The sequence below is a fragment of the Taudactylus pleione genome, unplaced genomic scaffold, assembly GCF_031769625.1.
Source record: "Taudactylus pleione unplaced genomic scaffold, aTauple2 ptg000053l, whole genome shotgun sequence".
NCBI classification, from domain to species: Eukaryota; Metazoa; Chordata; class Amphibia; order Anura; family Myobatrachidae; genus Taudactylus; species Taudactylus pleione.
This window is the reverse complement of record NW_028284455.1, coordinates 33,659,121-33,676,390: the sequence shown is the minus strand read 5'-3', so window position 1 is coordinate 33,676,390 and position 17,270 is coordinate 33,659,121. Positions and strand designations below refer to the sequence as shown.

General features: G+C 42.8%; 1 protein-coding gene across 2 annotated transcripts in view; it reads right to left on the bottom strand.

The window, feature by feature from the left end:
- The window catches only part of ENTPD3 (ectonucleoside triphosphate diphosphohydrolase 3), a 103,303-nt gene that overhangs the window by 63,094 nt on the left and 22,939 nt on the right, over positions 1–17,270 (bottom strand). The gene's annotated exons all lie outside the window — the stretch shown is intronic.

The window sequence follows — 17,270 nt, the reverse complement described above, 5'->3', positions numbered from 1 at the left end:
TTTTTCGATACATACAATGCCTGGTTATTTATTAACCGTAAACTTAATAGAAACTTCAGTAGCTCTCATTACACTACATTTTGGGGAAATCCGGCTTTCACACCTGCCTTGGAAAATATCAGATTTTTACAATGGAGAGACAAAGGAATAATGAAAATAAAAGATATTTTTGATCCTGGAGGAAATCTGAGATCTTTTGGTGATCTTCGAATAGCTTTCGATTTACCTCATGCCCAATTTTTTATGTATTTACAGGCCCGACATTTTGCAAACTCCCTTCCTTCGTTAGGGTCTCTTGATGACTCCACAGACATCTTATCTGATTTACTTGTCTTTATTAAAAGTAACACATACCATACCAGACTTCTCTATGGAGACTTACTAGACAGAAATGTGAGGAAGATATGGAGGGTCACCAATGCTAGATGGGCATCAGATATGGCATGCAACCCAGAATCCTTGGATGTATTATCACGATTTGATTCCACCATGAAATACGCCCAATCGGCTCTTCTTCAGGAAGTCCACTTTAAATTTATAAATAGGGCATATATAACACAACAACAACGCAAACACATGGTTCAGGATGAATCTGGAGTCTGTCCTAAATGTCATCATTATCCAGCTACTTATTACCATAACTTTTGGGAATGTCCAAAGATTAGACTATTTTGGAATAAGATTGTGGCATATATTAACGTATTGTTTTCTATTAATGTTCATCCTGATCCTCTGGCACTCCTCTTTGTTATATTCTCGAATTGGGATCTAGGTCCCAATAAACGAGACATTATTCCCCTCCTTACAGTTATATTAACGGTAGCAAAAAAGATTATATTAAAAAAATGGATCTCTAAAAATTCTCCATTTCTTACTCAACTTAAGTCATGGCTATTAAAACTATTATATTTCGATAGGAGATCCACACTGCCTAATATAGAGAAAGGAGTTAAAACTTTCTATAAAAAATGGTCCTATTTTATAGACCAACTAGACAATCATACACAACATTCGATTTTAAAATTGTTTGAAGGTACCGAATGGTATGTAATAAGACAACTTATTAGCTCTTCTTAGGGATTACTGTGGTAGTGTATGCCGCAGTGATGCATTTTCTGGTCACATTAGCTTTTTTCTTTTTTTTTTGATTTCTGGAATGGTGATATTTTGCCTACTTTATATATCTCTTGTGTTTTATGTTTTATATTTTATTTGTCAAGATAGGATGCCCATATGGATACATGTGACAATTCATACACTCTTGATAAAAATTAAATGTACAATAGATAATAGGAATATGTGACTGTTCTTCTTCTTTTTCTTCTATTATTATTTTAATTCCTACTGTAATGCAAGGAAAAAAAGAAAATTATATATTATATTGTCTGTATAACTATGTCCTGTTCAACCATTAATAAAGAGATTTACAAAAAAAAAAAAAAAAATATATATATATAGAATTAAATATTAAAAATGACTGATCAATAACCAGGACAATCACTTCAGCTATCTATATTGATAATTTCATGAACTGACCTATATCAAAATAGAACAGAATAATTGACCTACAATATAATATGGTCAGGCGACTATTCAGTCACCATAAAATGTGCCGATATGTGTATGTATATAAATAAATAAATAAAGAATATCCAATTAAATATACCAGAATTATAGCTAATTAAAATATCAAAAAGAGATGGGACCCATTAGAAAAATCAAATAAGATCCCATAACATAAATGCTAGGAATCTAATTGTTATAATCATAATATGGAAATATAATCAATGATATATATATCAGTAAGTAAATTATATGTATAATGAACATGCATAGAGATGAAAGTAGACCTCAGGTCCCTCTGGACCGGGGGTCCCCGACGTCAAATCCCACCCCTACCCACAGTCAATACAGATGACAAATTATAATACTTTGAAATCGAACAATCCATTTTACAAATCAATTTCAATATTTTCATTGAAGCCATCAGGAGACAATGTGCCCATTTTGTGTATCCAAAAATTTTCACGAAGGCATAATTTAAAATACCTGTCCCCTCCCCTCACTGTCAGTGGAATATGCTCAATGCCTACAACTTTGATGTCCCTAGGGTTAGACCGATGGATACATGTAAAATGTCTTGGGACACTGTGCGTGATTTCGCTTTTCATAATTAGTCTCCTATGCTCAAGGAATCTACATCTAAGGGGGTCTTATAGTTCTACCAATATACTGGGTCCCACAGGAACATTCCAGCATGTATATCACATATGCTGTATTGCAATTGATGAAACTGTTTATAGAAAATTTTTCATTTGAATTATTAGAAACAATATCATGGCATCTAATAACTATGTACTCGCAAGTAATGCATGAAGGACGTCCACATTTAAAGCAACCTTTGGGTTTATTGGTCAACCAGCTGCTCTTACTGTTAGTTATATCGGCAGTACGATTCTGTTTTTAAAAAAAACTAGGTGCCAGTATATCTCTCAGGTTATCAGCTTTTCTAAAGACGACCAGTGGATTGACTGGAATATTGTCTTTTAATATATTATCAGAGAGCAGAATCTGGAAATTTGACCTTACAATCCCTTTGATTTTATGAGAACAATTGTTGAATTTTGAAATAAATTTAGAATGGTCTAAACCGCCTGTGTTTCTTGGTTTAATTTCCATAAGATCATTTTTCACAAGTGATCTAGTTTTCTCGAGTGCCGTTTTGAGAAGGGCATCAGGGTAATCCCTTTCTCTAAAAGATTCAAGGATCTCTGCCGCTTAACTCTCAAAGATGGCATCACTAGAGCAATTACGACGTATCCTCCTGAGTTGACCAAAAGGAATATTATGTACCCAGGGTTTATAGTGTGAACTATTAAAGTGTAAATAATTATACGTGTCCACCTCTTTCCTAAATGTCTTAGTGAAAATAATATCATTTTCTACATAAAGAGAAATATCTAGAAATGAGATACGTGCTTGTGAGAGTCAAATTAAAGTCATTAGTGTTCAACTGTGCTATAAAACGTGACAGTGAATGTGAATCTACATCCCAAATAAAGAATAAATCATCAATAATCATTCCTTTTCTTTCGAACTTTTTTCCAAACTGAGAGTTTGATATCTGCTGCAGTCCTTCATTACGTTACATTTGACAATTGAGTTAAGTGCCAGAACTGTTTGTTTAAGATATGAAAGTGATATGAAAGTGATTGTAATTAAATGGCAATGAGCAACAGCATCATATGCAACCTTATCACTCTCTCCAGTGTCTGCACTATAATAAGAGCATTTAAGCCATTGTTTCTCTTTGTAGAAATCCCTCTCTCATTCTTTAGATAGCAGTTGCTCTAAAAGGCATACTATATGGATAGTATTTTTATTAAATTCATTCACAAGGACAGTAAAATATGCATCTGTCAACTAAATGGCATGATATATGGGTAATATATGCTCATGTTGGTAATATAGTACTTCGTACTTACATTCATGAGAAATTGTGTTTGATATAATAATATGAATGTTATATGATAATATGTATTACTTAAAGGCTTTATGTCAACTTCTTTCAAAGCACTGTCATTGCATTATCTGTTTATGTTTGGTTAGTGTATTTAGTGATGGGTATCGTGGGATCTGGGATCCACCTTTGTGAGTTACATTTACAGAATACACTCTGTGAAGAGGGCACAATTCTTGCATTTGATGACAGTGAGTGCCACAGACCTTGAACTCATTGTCATGTTTGTGGTACCAGCTTGAGATGACGTGTGCTTTGTAACATGTTGCGTTATCCTGCTCAGGGGCGTAACTAGCAGTGTTTGAGTGCTACTGGCGCACAGAGTGCAGGGCCCTGTGGGCGGCACTGTCGCTGCCCCATGATCCCTGCATCAGACTAGTAGCGTGTCTGGAATTGCTTCTGCGGTGCTACCCAGATGCTCCAGCCATGGACTCTGCAGCCTATACAGCCTCCATGGGCATCCTGAGGATGCTACGGCACTGCTGTTCTTCTGGGCACTGGCGGCCCCACCCTCCTTAGCTTGGGGGGCTTGGTTGACACAGGGCTCCATTACGCCCAGTTACAGCACTGATCCTGCTGGTAGTAGCAATTAAAGGATCGGAAGACTGCAGCCATAAAGGGATGCACATGGTTAGCAGCAATACTCAGGTAATCTCTTGCATGTAAACAATGCTCATTTGGTATTAAGGTGTCTAATTTGTGACAAGAAAACATTCCCACACCATTACGTTATCACCACCATCTAAACTTTTGTCATAAGGTTTATGCCAAAATCTGACCTTACCAGCTGCATTTTGCAGAAAAAATAGAGATTTACAGTTTCAAACCAGGCCACATTTTCCAATCTTCAACTGTCCAGCTTAGGGAGCCTGTGCCCACGGGAAGCAATCGGGAAGCTGACTGCCTATATACAGGCAGCCGGCTTCCTGACTGTCTTATCCCGGCATGGGTGAAATGCCGGGCGTCTAGATGTAGACGCCCGCATTTCCCCGATGCCGGGAGACCGGTGCCCGGCATCACGATCGTAGTTATGCCGGGTGCCGCGAGCGGACAGCCACGGGGGGGAGGGTTAGGTTTAGGGCTCCCGGGGGGGACTTAGGGTTAGGCACCCGCCCCCCGGGAGGGTTAGGCTAGGGGGAGGGAGGGTTAGGCACCCCCGGGGGGACTTAGGTTTAGGCAGTGGGGAGGGGGGTGGTTAGGGTTAGGCACTTAGAGGGGGGATTAGGGTTAGGTACTTGGGGGGGAAGTTAGGGTTAGGCACCCCTAAGGAGGGTTAGGGTTAGGGGGGTTAGGTTAGTGGATACTTACCTATCCACGATCGGGATTTCCAGCGCTGTCGGGCTTCCACTGCGTCGCTCTCTGCTCCTGTCGGGCTGCCGCTGACGGGAACTGAACCGCCGGCCCTGGCGGTATTTCATACCCATTCCGTGCCCACTGTATTCTCAGTTTCACTTTCTTAGGTGATAGGGGTGGAACCAAGCGTGGTCCTCTGTTGCAGTAGCCCATCTATTTAGGTTTGATGTACTGTGCTTCAGAAATCCTCTTCTGCATACCATTGTTTAACGCATGGTTATTTCAGTACAGCCCCGATTCCACGTTCTGCACTTCCGAACCGATCTGCAGATTGGTGGACATTGATAATCATAAAGCCTCAACATGTAAATGATCCCAGACTTGCCGATTCCGACCATTTTTGGCTACTGTCACCGTAAGTGATGTGACTGGAAGCCATAGAATCGGTCCAGATGACGGCACCCACCTGGTTGGCATCCACAAAAGGTAGTTATTTCTAATTAACATTTCCATGCAATACGTGCTAATAGGAACTACATACAGGGTAGTCTTTTCACGAAACGGCAGAAACCGGAAGTAACTGCATGTTCCATTTCCAATTCTAGGAGTCGATATTCCGGGACTTCTAAAGTATTATTTGACTGTTTTAAGGGATCACATTTAATCCAGTTTACTACCAGTAAGGCACTTACTTATTCAAATACTTAGAAACCTGTTTTGTAAGCCTTTATTTATCACCATTACAAATCACTTCCTGTCACACAGAAAGTGCTACCTGCCGTAAGTATTTAAGGAGTGCATTATGCTTTGACAAAGACCAAGGAGGTCGAAACGCGTCAGAGAGAGGTGTGTTTACTATTCAAGTACCAGAGCAGTGAACCAGAGCCAGATAAGCAATGGGACCCTATGTGTTTGACCCCTTAGGACGATCCGAACTTAAGGAACATGTTACCTAGGGGCAGTGGCGGATCCAAGGGGGGCGATCAGGGTGATAGCCACCTCTACACACACCACTATACAGCTGCTGCAGCTCAGAGCACTGGATGTAGTGCTCGTCCTGCAGGGCAACTTGTGTTATGTGCGGCACCAAATCAAGGTGGGGGAGGCACGTGTCCCCGGTTCCCCACCCAACAAGTGCATGTTTATTATCCCGGGCGCATAATTGGGGGCGGGCGGCGGACCGGAGGCGCAGTGGTGTCGGGCTAGAAGTGGAGCATGGGTGGATTAGGAGAGGAGTTTGGAAGGCCAGTGGAGTAGTGGGGCAGGCAGGAGGAGGAGTATAGCGGGACAGAGAATGAGTGAGGATGGACCGAAGGAGGTGTGGGGCGGATGGGCAGCCGCAAAAGAGACAGCTGGGAGACTGGGACTCCTCATCTACAGTATATGTCACACACTCACATGCAGTAGCATATGGTGTCCTCAGCTGCACACAAACTGCAGCTTGTTAAGCCCACGGACAGGAATGCCGGTTGCTCTGTCATAGAAACAGGACCAATCATTAGAAGCTGGCAGACTAGCAGTGTCCAATGAGATAGAGTCTGCATTTTGAACTTGATCTAATTGGCCGGAGCTCATCTGCAGGATCTAATGATTGGCCACTGTCCTGGACCTGTTGTGGTTGGCCAAAGCAGCTTTGCCACTCTATGTACAGGAAAGGGGAATTTAGAAATCAGTTTAAAGGTAGACAGGGACTGCAGGAGGAAAAGGGGGGGTGGGGGGGTGGGGTGATAGGTGAGGAGGGAGCATTAGCCAGAACAGAGAGAGTGTTAGAGGTAGGGGGAGAGGGGAAACATAACAATAAGAGGGAAAATGAGGGAAAGCTAGGAGAGAACAGACAACTAAGGAAAGAGCAGGAGATAAAGCTAAAGCATGGAGGAGAGAGCACATGGGACATAGGAGAGTGGGGGGTATTTCTGTTTGGTTGGGGGATTTGTAATGAGAGTCCTGGATGGATAGACAGTATGTGCAGCCGCTGGCGTAATAATACAGAACCTCCAGACCGAGTTCAGCAAAAGATGGAATTGGATCAGCAAACGGCACCAGAACCCCTGCAGCCAACTGTTTTTAAGTTAGTGTTTGTGTGAGTGTATACAGTTAGTTGACATTTTTTATTTGATTTCGCAGTGTATGTATGTATGTGTGTATATGAGGAGAGAAGTCAGGATTAATTTGCAACCGCCCCCCCTAAAAGAAAAGTCTAGATCCGCCCCTGCCTAGGGGTCCCAGAGCCCACTCACTGGGTATGTGCCTGTCTCATTGAATGTTTTTTTTCCCCTTTTGTAAGAGTAGTTGTATGTTTATGTATATGTATAGTTTATTTTTACTCATTTTATTGAAACATTCCTACTTAGTGTAATTATGTGTGCTTAACAAATACGCTGAACTTCATCACCTCTGGAATTTTATACGTTATTGGATTATTAATATCACAATCCCTCTTTCTCCATTATGCTAGTGCTAAGTGTGACTGCCCATCCATTTTTATCTTCCAGTAACCTTTCTAGTCCTTTGGTGATAGGACTTGGGCAATCACCAGCTGCTGATCTGAGGTAGCGCCCAGAGTGTCTCTCCCTGTATCTTTAATGGGTATATCAGTTAGGAAACAGAAAAAGAACTCAACAAAAAGGGGCACACTCCGAAAACTAGCACTAAAAACCTGGGTATGTATAAATAATGATATATATCACAATTATGTGGATTACCTGGGGATCAGCAATTGCAATTATAAGGTAGGGCTAAGAATTATATACCCTATAAAAAAAAATCAAATGATTATGCAGTTGCTAGAGATCAAAGAGCCTGTGCACTTATTTGTGTGGAGATCTCAGGGTATATTAACTAAAGTGAGAGTGCCACTGAAACAGTAGAGTAAAACAGTAATAGTGTAGATACCTGATCTTTTGTGCGCACAAAGGTACCCCTAGGGGTAGAGGAGGGGGCCCGTGTGAAGGCTCTGATCGAACCCCCTCCCCCTCACGGTGCAGTAGACTCTGGAATTGTGCCAGAGTCTACTACGTATGCGCAAGTCTCCGGGAACATGGCTCCCGCTCCGCGTTCCCGGGACATCTTTACTGAACGTGCACGAATCACGGGGAAATGGCCACGGAGAGGTAATGTATATGTAATTGGGGGCAGGGTGTGTTTTGTTCCGCACACCTTGCACCCATTATAAATACGCCCCTGCTCAGGGGACTCAACATACCTTTTGCCAGGGCTGACGTGAACAAGCCCTGGCAAAACATATAGCGCACTTTAAAGCAATAAATATATACTTTTAATGTGTTTATAGACACAGATATTTTACCTTTACTTGGTTGTGTGTTATACCTGTATTTCTGTTTTCTGCTTTGTCAGGAAATTGTAGCCTTCTGCTATAGCAAACCATTTCACTCTGTGCCGAATTTAGGATAATTTTCTTTTTACTATTTACTGTATATTATTTCAAACACTGCCAGTTCCAGTCCTATCCAGTTTACAAGCATTTCCAGATTTGTGTTTGGGAATGAGAATCAGAGTATGTCAAACAGTCCTACATACACAGTGCCAGATTAATGTCCACATGGGCCTGGAGCTGAAATTTATGAAGGGCCTATTGTGTGCCGCTGCAGGGGGTGTGACAGTCGCTGTGGTGGTGTAACTAGTGATGTGAGTGTGTGACCTGTGTGGTGTTGGTGTGGTCTGCACAGGGGGTGTGGCCTGTGCCATGGGTGTGGCTATAGTGGATCAGTTACAAGAAAAAGTTGCTTTCTGTGTGAAAGGGTATGAACTCTATTGTCTGTCTTTCATTAAGTTTTAGAATAGTTGCAATTGATAAAAAGAAAAAAATCTAAATGGTTTCTATAAGTGTTCATCTCACATCCCTAGTCACTGCTGTAAATTAATAAATTAACTGCCTTCTTTAACCCTTCCTTTTTAAAAAAAAATTAAAATATATATATATATATATATCTGCAATGGTAATACTGGACTAGGGTGGTAAGGGCTACCTTACTGCTCTGCAGCTGTGCAAGCATGAGCTGATTTAGCCAGTGGATTGGGGGGTGTTAGGATTAGGGAACTCCCGATGTGGGTTAGTTAAGCACCGACCGGGGAGAATTAGGCTTAGGCTGCAGGGAGGGGCGGTTAGGGTTAGGCACCACCCTGGAAGGGTTAGGCACCACCGAAGAGAGGTTAGGGTTATGCGTTAGCGGGGGAGGGTTAGGGTACTTATATATATTAGGGATGTGCAGGCTCGGATAGGTTTGAGTTTGCATGCCGACAAAAGTCCATGGAAGATGATGTTTGTCCATGAAAGATGATGAGCCTGCACATCCCTAATTGTATATATATATATATATATATATATATATATATATATATATATATATATATATATATATATGTATATATATATATATATACACATATACATACACAGTCAGGTGCATAAATATTGGGACATTGACAGAATTTTGAGATTTTGACCTCTATTCACCACACAATGGCTTTGAAATGAAACAAACAAGATGTGCTTTAATTGCAGACGTTCAGATTTAATTTGAGGGTAATTACATCCAAATCAGGTGAACAGTGTAGGAATTACAACGGTTTCTATATGTGCCTCCCACTTTTTAAGGGGCCAAAACTAATGGGACGATCAACTCAAAAGCTATTTCATGGACAGGTGTGGGCTATTCCCTCGTTATTTCATTATCAATTGAGAAGGTAAAAGGTCTGGAGTTGATTCTAGGTGTGACATTTGCATTTGGAATCAGTTGCTGTCTACTCTCAATATGAGATCCAAAGAGCTGTCACTATCAGTGAAGCAAGCCATCATTAGGCTGAAAAATCAAAACAAACACATCAGAGAGATAGCAAAAACATTAGGTGTGGCCAAATCAACTGTTTGGAACATTCTTAAAGAGTTCTTAGAGTTTGCCAAACAACATCTAAAAAAGCCATTACAGTTCTGGAACAACATCCTATGGACAGATGAGACAAAGATCGACTTGTACCAGAGTGATGGGAAGAGAAGACTATGGAGAAGGAAAGGAACTGATCATGATCCAAAACATACCACCCCATCAGTGAAGCATGGTGGTGGTAGTGTCATGGCGTGAGCATGTATGGCTGCCAATGGAACTGGTTCCCTTGTATTTATTGATGATGTGACTGCTGACAAAAGCAGAATGAATTCTGAAGTGTTTCGGCCAATATTATATGCTCATATTCAGTCAAATGCTTCAGAACTCATTGGACGGCGCTTCACAGTGCAGATGGCCAATGACCCGAAGCATACTGCAAAAGCAACCAAAGAGTTTTTTAAGGCTAAAAAGTGGAATGCTATGCAATGGCCAAGTCAATCCCCTGACCTGAATACGATTGAGCATGCATTTCACTTGATGAAGACAAAACTGAAGGGAAAATGCCCCAAGAACAAGCAGGAACTGAAGACATTTGCAGTAGAGGCCTGGCAGAGCATCACCAGGGATGAAACCCAGCGTCTGGTGATGTCTATGCGTTCCAGACTTCAGGCTGTAATTGCCTGCAAAGGATTTGCAACAAAGTATTAAAAAGTGAAAGTTAGATTTAGGATTGTTTACTTTGTCCCAATACTTTTGGCCCCTTAAAAAGTGGGAGGCACATATAGAAACCGTTGTAATTCCTACACCGTTCACCTGATTTGGATGTAATTACCCTCTAATTAAATCTGAAAGTCTGCAGTTAAAGCACATCTTGTTTGTTTCATTTCAAAGCCATTGTGGTGGTGAATAGAGGCCAAAATATCAAAATTCTGTCAATGTCCCAATATTTATGCACCTGACTGTACATACATACACATAATTACATACAAATATACATATTTACATATATATATATATATATATATATATACACACACACACACACACACACACACACACACACAATATATATATATCTATATATTTTTATTTTCGCAAAAAGTGAGTGCATATATATATATGTATACACATACACACATATATAAATATATTCATACACATACATACATACATATACATACATACATACACACACACACACATACATACATCTACACACGCAGACATTACACCCACCTCTGGTTATGTATACTTTCATGAGTTTTCTGACTAGTGTCCGGCTGCAGTGTGCCAGCTCATTTGCCAAGGAGGGGTGAGGGGTCAATGGGCGGGGCTTTAGAAGACCATTGGGCAGAGCTTTGGGCATCCTGGAGTATACAGCTGAAGGGGGCGTAGCTTAACATGAATTGGGGGCGAAGCTTTGTGCAACTCAGAATAGACTGTTGGCATGCCCGGGGATGGAGTTTTGGACAGTTTGGGGGCGAGGGCAGTCATACGAGCAGGCACGAGGGTAAACGGGGCTTTGGGCAGCGTGGCTGGAATGGGAGATGAATGGACAGGGATTTGGAACACTGTGGTGGTGACAGTAATTTTTTTTTTTCCTGTCAACGCAACCTGCACTGCAGTAGGTCCTGTGGGCCTATTTTCATGGGGTGGCCTGGAGCTGTAGCTCCACCTGCCCCATTGTTAATCCGGCCCTGTACATACACAAGGTATATATACAAAGGGGGGGGCTCTTTATTGAACAGTTTTTATTGTAAAAGCTTTGTATATGGAAATTTTCAGAGCATTTACGAAATATTTAAGTATGGGGCAATGTAACAAGGGGGTCCTGCAGTAGTTATCAATTGTAAAAGCAGTCCCCATAGCCTTCTATGCCTATTCACCATGGACCCACAGGAGAGCCAGGCTCACCAAGCGGCCACCGGAGCTCAGATACTTCAACCGGTAAGAGCCCCATAGTGCCCCAAGTGCAATTACATGATTTAGACAGCTAAGCAGCACGAATACCGCCAATCACTCCATAGCTCCAACTTATCACCTTAAGACTGGATTTGAACTGTTTTACGAACACTTCATCCCCCAATAAGGGCAATCTGTACCAATAAACATATTGGACCCACTATCCATTGTCTGTCATCTGTCCCCACATCACCCTTTGACCCACTACATCTCCATACACCTACATGACTAAGTGTTACCTCTAGGCAGCATACTTGCCCACCCTCCTCTTCCCCCCGCCTACCCTTATCTGCAAGACACCAGACCTGAGCGCATGTGATACACCTCTTTATACATAGCTCCAAAAGTAGGACTGGACAACCCTACACTCACAGTGCTGCACTAGTTGTCCCCCACCCCCCCTCCATAACCCCACACTCAGTACACTCCCCTCCCTATTTTCACCACATTTGCAAAGTCCAGATCACCACCCGTCACGACTGTCAGCTGACAGCTGATCCTCCAGTCTCTGTAGCAGTCACATGATTCCATGCACCACTCAGCGCCTGGTTCCCTTTCTCCAATCATTCACTACAGCGGACACATGACCCTGTTAGCCAATCAGTGATCGGGCAGTACTATAAAGAGACTTCCTGCTTCACAGTCTGGTTGCCAGTGAAAGTCTTCCCCAGCCCTGCCTGTGTCCAGACTACCTGCGCTCCTCAGAGACCTGTTCTGGAGTCCCTTACAGTGGATGCTGCTCCCAGAATCGGTATGAAATACCGCCGGCCGCATGGCCAACCAAAGCAGAGTTCCCGGCAGCGGAAGTAGACAGCGCTGGAAATCCCGATCGTCGATAGGTAAGTACTGACTAACCTAACCCCCTAACCCTCCTTAGGGGTGCCTAACCCTAACCTCTCCCCCCAAGTGCCTAACCCTAATCCCCCCTAAGTGCCTAACCCTAACTCCCCCCTTCTCCGCTGCCTAAACCTAAGTCCCTCAGGGGGGTGCCTAACCCTAAGTCCCCCCCCGGGGGTGCCTAACCCTAACCCTCCCTCCCCCTAGCCTAACCCTAACCTTCCCGGGGGAGTGCCTAACCCTAAGTCCCCCCTGGGTGCCCTAAACCTAACCCTCCCCCCCAGCGGCTGTCCGCTCGCGGTGCCCGGCATCCCTTCGATTGGGATGCCGGGCGCCGGTCTCCCGGCGTCGGGGAAATGTCATGCGTCTACATCTAGACACCCGGCATTTCACCCTCGCCGGGATGTGACAGTTGGCTTGCCGATTGTATACCCTGCTCCCAGTTCCTGTGCTGTTGCAGTTCAGCAAATCTCCTGTACTATTCTTATTAAGTCCAAGTCTGGATCCAGTCCGGTTCACCTCAAGTACAGATCTTGACGATTTCAGCCCAAGTCACCTGAAGAAGCCAGAGTTTTCAAGCCTTGCACATTTGTCCTGCTCTCTGAACCCAGGCCAAATTCACAAAAACCTCAGAGCGTGACAATAGGCATGCCGCATATCATTTTAATCAGCAGAAACTGCTTGTGCATACTATTCGCATCACTGTGCGAATAAGCGCATTTTAAGGGGAAAAAAATCACACAAAAAGATGACGTTATATGTAACGCAACTTGTAGCGCATGGAGGATAGATGTATGTGAACACATTGTATGATTGGCTTTTGTTTATTGTTTCCTCTTTTGTTTGTTGGTCGATCTTTTTACATTGATATTGGCTGATACAGTGATATGTTGGATGCTTTCACAAAATCAATGTTTTGATGCTGCTAGAGGGTTTAATGTTTTTATCTGTATCTCTGTAACTGCAGTTTGAAGTGTGAATTTTTCATTTGTGGGCAGTTCAAAGAGCAATATATTCATTTAATATCGTAAAAAACTAATTAAATTTTTTCTATTAAAATAGCAAATGTGTTTTTGCTTGTTTCCTTTTATTTTTTCCATTAGATGCCCGTAATAGTTTTTCTTCTTTGCAGAATTTTACATTCTATTCCTTACGGGCTAGTGTGAGACTGTATGCCAAATATGTAATAAATGCAAAATAAAGTGCTGTAAATATGTTTGTATTTGATAACTCTTGAATATCCAATGGATTGCTTCAGAAGATTAAAAATGCATATGGACTTAGGAGTGGAATAAAGATTTAGTGGCATATTTACTAAAGTGAGAGTTTTTAGAAGTGGAGATGGTGCCCAAAGCAACCAATCAGATTCTACTTAACATTTAACTAGCACCTTATAGAAGACAATAGCTAGAATCTAATTGGTTGCTATGGGCAACATCTCCACTTCTAAAAACTCTCACTTTAGTAAATTTACCCCTGAGGACCTCAGGCATCGACGAGTTCTGGGTGAGACTGCCTGAAGTTTTAAAGTAGCAGTCATTTAAAAGGCAAAACCCGGTTGAGTTGCCTTTTAAATGACTGCTACTTTAAAACATCAGGCAGTCTTGCACGGGACTCACCGATGCCTGCAGTCCACAGGCTATTACACTTATGGTGCATACACACGGTCAGATTTTTCCTTCAGATCTGAACGATAACGATTTAAAAATCATTCAGTCGTTCATATCTGAAGGAAAATCTGACATATCTGACATGCCTGAACGATGAACGATGCACGATGCGCGTTCCCGTTTGTCAGATAACGATATCTGACATCTGATGTGTTTGCAGTCAGACTTGGACGATTCCATTCATTTTAATGCAGTCAAAAATCGTTCAATCGTTCATCTGTCAAATCTGACCGTGTGTATGCTCCATTACTCCTTACTGTTTATTTATAATAAAGCTTTTTTGTACGTTCAATGTGCTTGCAGTTCTAAATAAGTGCAGCACAGTCTGGCAGTTAAATACATACTGGTATCCCTAGGATTTCTACAAAACATAACATACCCAAGCACTTCAATGCTGCCAGGGCTGGCTGGGACTACACACTAAATAAATTATTTTCTGACTTTAACCAAGAACCCAGACACAAAACTGCTGCCATGTTTTTGGAAGGTAAAGGCATAATAGTGTAAAAGCAAGAGGTTTAAAGATGGACATCGTCTGTTACTTTTTATTTTATGCTATTTTCTTAACCACTGGGTTTGTATTTTCTGGAAACAAAGGCCCTGATTCAGACCCACTCGCGAGCGGCTGTCCGCTCGCAAGTGGGTCGATGGTCTGCACTGAGCATGCGCACGACGGAGAGAGCTCCGTCGTGCGCATGCGCCAGACGCGACGAGCGAAGGACTTTCCTTCGCTCGTTGTGTCTGATCAAAGGGGGCGTGCTGTCGATGTTGATTGACAGCACGCCCCCTTTGGTGGGCGTGCCGGGGCGTGCCTCCCTGACGGGGGCGTTCCCAAAGGAACGCCTACCGTCAGAAGCCGGCCCACTGACATCACTAGTGATGTCAGTGGGAGTGATTTTGGCTCTGATAGAGCCAAAATCACTCCGGGCCTTGCGGTTGAAAACCTCAACCGCAGGCTCCGGCTCGCAGTTTCGATGGTCGCGATGGTCAAGACCATCGCGGCCATCAAACTGCACGCTCGTATAGGCTGTGGGTGGTGACCCACAGCTATACGAGCGTCCAGGAGGACGCTCCATAATTATGGAGGGCGGCCCTCATTCAGAGCATGCGCTCTGCTCAGAGCGTACGGCTCTGAATGAGGGCCAAAGTTACTTAGAGGAAGAAAGTAATTATTTGCTCAATTAAGTCAGCCCCAGCTCTCCTTGAACTGATGATTTCCCTGTCCTCAGCCTGAAACGCATGGATCTTTTTATCTCAACTGGGGATGAGACATATTTTGCTTCAGCCACAACAGATAAGATCACTGTGATCCATAAAGAAGGAACGGATCTTACTTCTTGCTAGAATTAGAGGCCAATTTCCCTCCAGAATATTGCCTTGAAGATTTTCACTAAAATGCTAACCAATAGCGTAACGTATGGCTCCCCAATGTGACTCCCCTCAACCAAGTTTGGTTTGTTCTTAGCTGACAAGCTTTAGGCCGGATACACATAAGAACTATGTGTATCCCAGCCGACCTGACCCCCGATGGCAGGATATATCAGGCGGCCATAGATACGGCATTATCCGGAGTACGACTGCGCGATATACCCTTCCATCCCGCATTTACCTGCATGCCGTCGTCAGACTGGTCGGCCCATATGACGTGCAGCACATCAGATTGGATGACGTAGCTGAGGACGCACGTGAACGCGCAACTGAGGGCACACACTGAGCGATATGGACGATATGTCATTCCGATCTGCGTCGGAACATTACATTGTCCAATATATCGCCTCATGTATACCCGGCCTTAAGGTGCGTATACACGGTACGATATCTATGAACGATATGAACGATAACGTTGAAAGATAAATCATTCATATCGTTCATATTTATGCAGTGAACAACCAACTAACGACCAACGATGTGCGTTCCCACATGGACGATAACGATATCTATGGTCGTCCGTACATGCAGTCCAACTTGGACGATTTCATCACGATTTGCATGGTCATAGATGTGGCAGGATGACTTCACTGAAAGATATTCTTCATAGATATCTTTTAGTGTATACACCCAATATCGTTTGTCCTGCACTACAGAAAAGTTCAAGGGAAATCGTTTAGCGCTATCGTTGGTTGTGCAGATCGTACCGTGTGTACCCAGCATTGGACAACACCAGAAGGGCAATTGACTTAATACAACAAATCCACATTATTAGGACTGCTGTGTTACTAATGCCATTAGACCTAGAGAAGGCCTTTGATTGTCTTGGCTGGACCTTCATAATGCAAGTTTATGAGCCATTTGGTTTAGAGGGATAGTTTTTGGCTGGGATATCGGCTCTTTTCTGGGATCCATCAGCTATGGTTTGAATTAATAACCACATCTCTGTATCATTTAGAATCACCTTTCATTTTTACTCTCATAATGGAACCTTTGGCTGCAAGAATGTGACAGAAATATTATACAGTATATCACATATTAAGGTGAGTCACTGCAAAGCAAAAAAATAGCCTTGTATGCAGAGGACATTCTACTCTTCATCGCTAAGTCAATCATTAACTTCACAATGTCCAAACTCCATCCATTTTGAACTTTCACTAATTTAATTAAAAATTAAACTAAAATTATCCCAGATAAAACTTTGGTTTCTTTTGCCCTACTAAACTACTAGTGGTTACATTTCTATTTAAGTAATAATTAAACATTTTTGGTATATTTGTCACTAACAGTCTGGAAACCAGGGGCGTTTTAAGAGAGGAGGGGGCCCGTGTGCAGCCTCCGTTTGGGCCCCCTCCTCTCTGTCAGAGGAGTAGATTCTGGCTTCATGCCAGAATCTACTGCAGATGCACAGGTCTCTGGGAAAATGGCGCCCGCGCTTTTTCCCGGGGACATAATTTTTCTCATGCGCGAGTCACCGGGAAAATGGGCGCCGCCATTTTCCCAGTGATTTTTTGCTGCAGAGCAGGAAACCGGAGTCTGTGGAAAGGTAAGTATAATTACCTATGGGTGCAGGCTGTGCGCTGAGAGCCCACCTGGACCCAGGGGCCCGTGTGCACCACGTACCTTGCACCCATTATTAAGACGCCCCTGCTGGAAACCCAAACTACACTCCACTTATAGCAACCATCAAAGTTGATCTCTCAGCATGCAAACAAT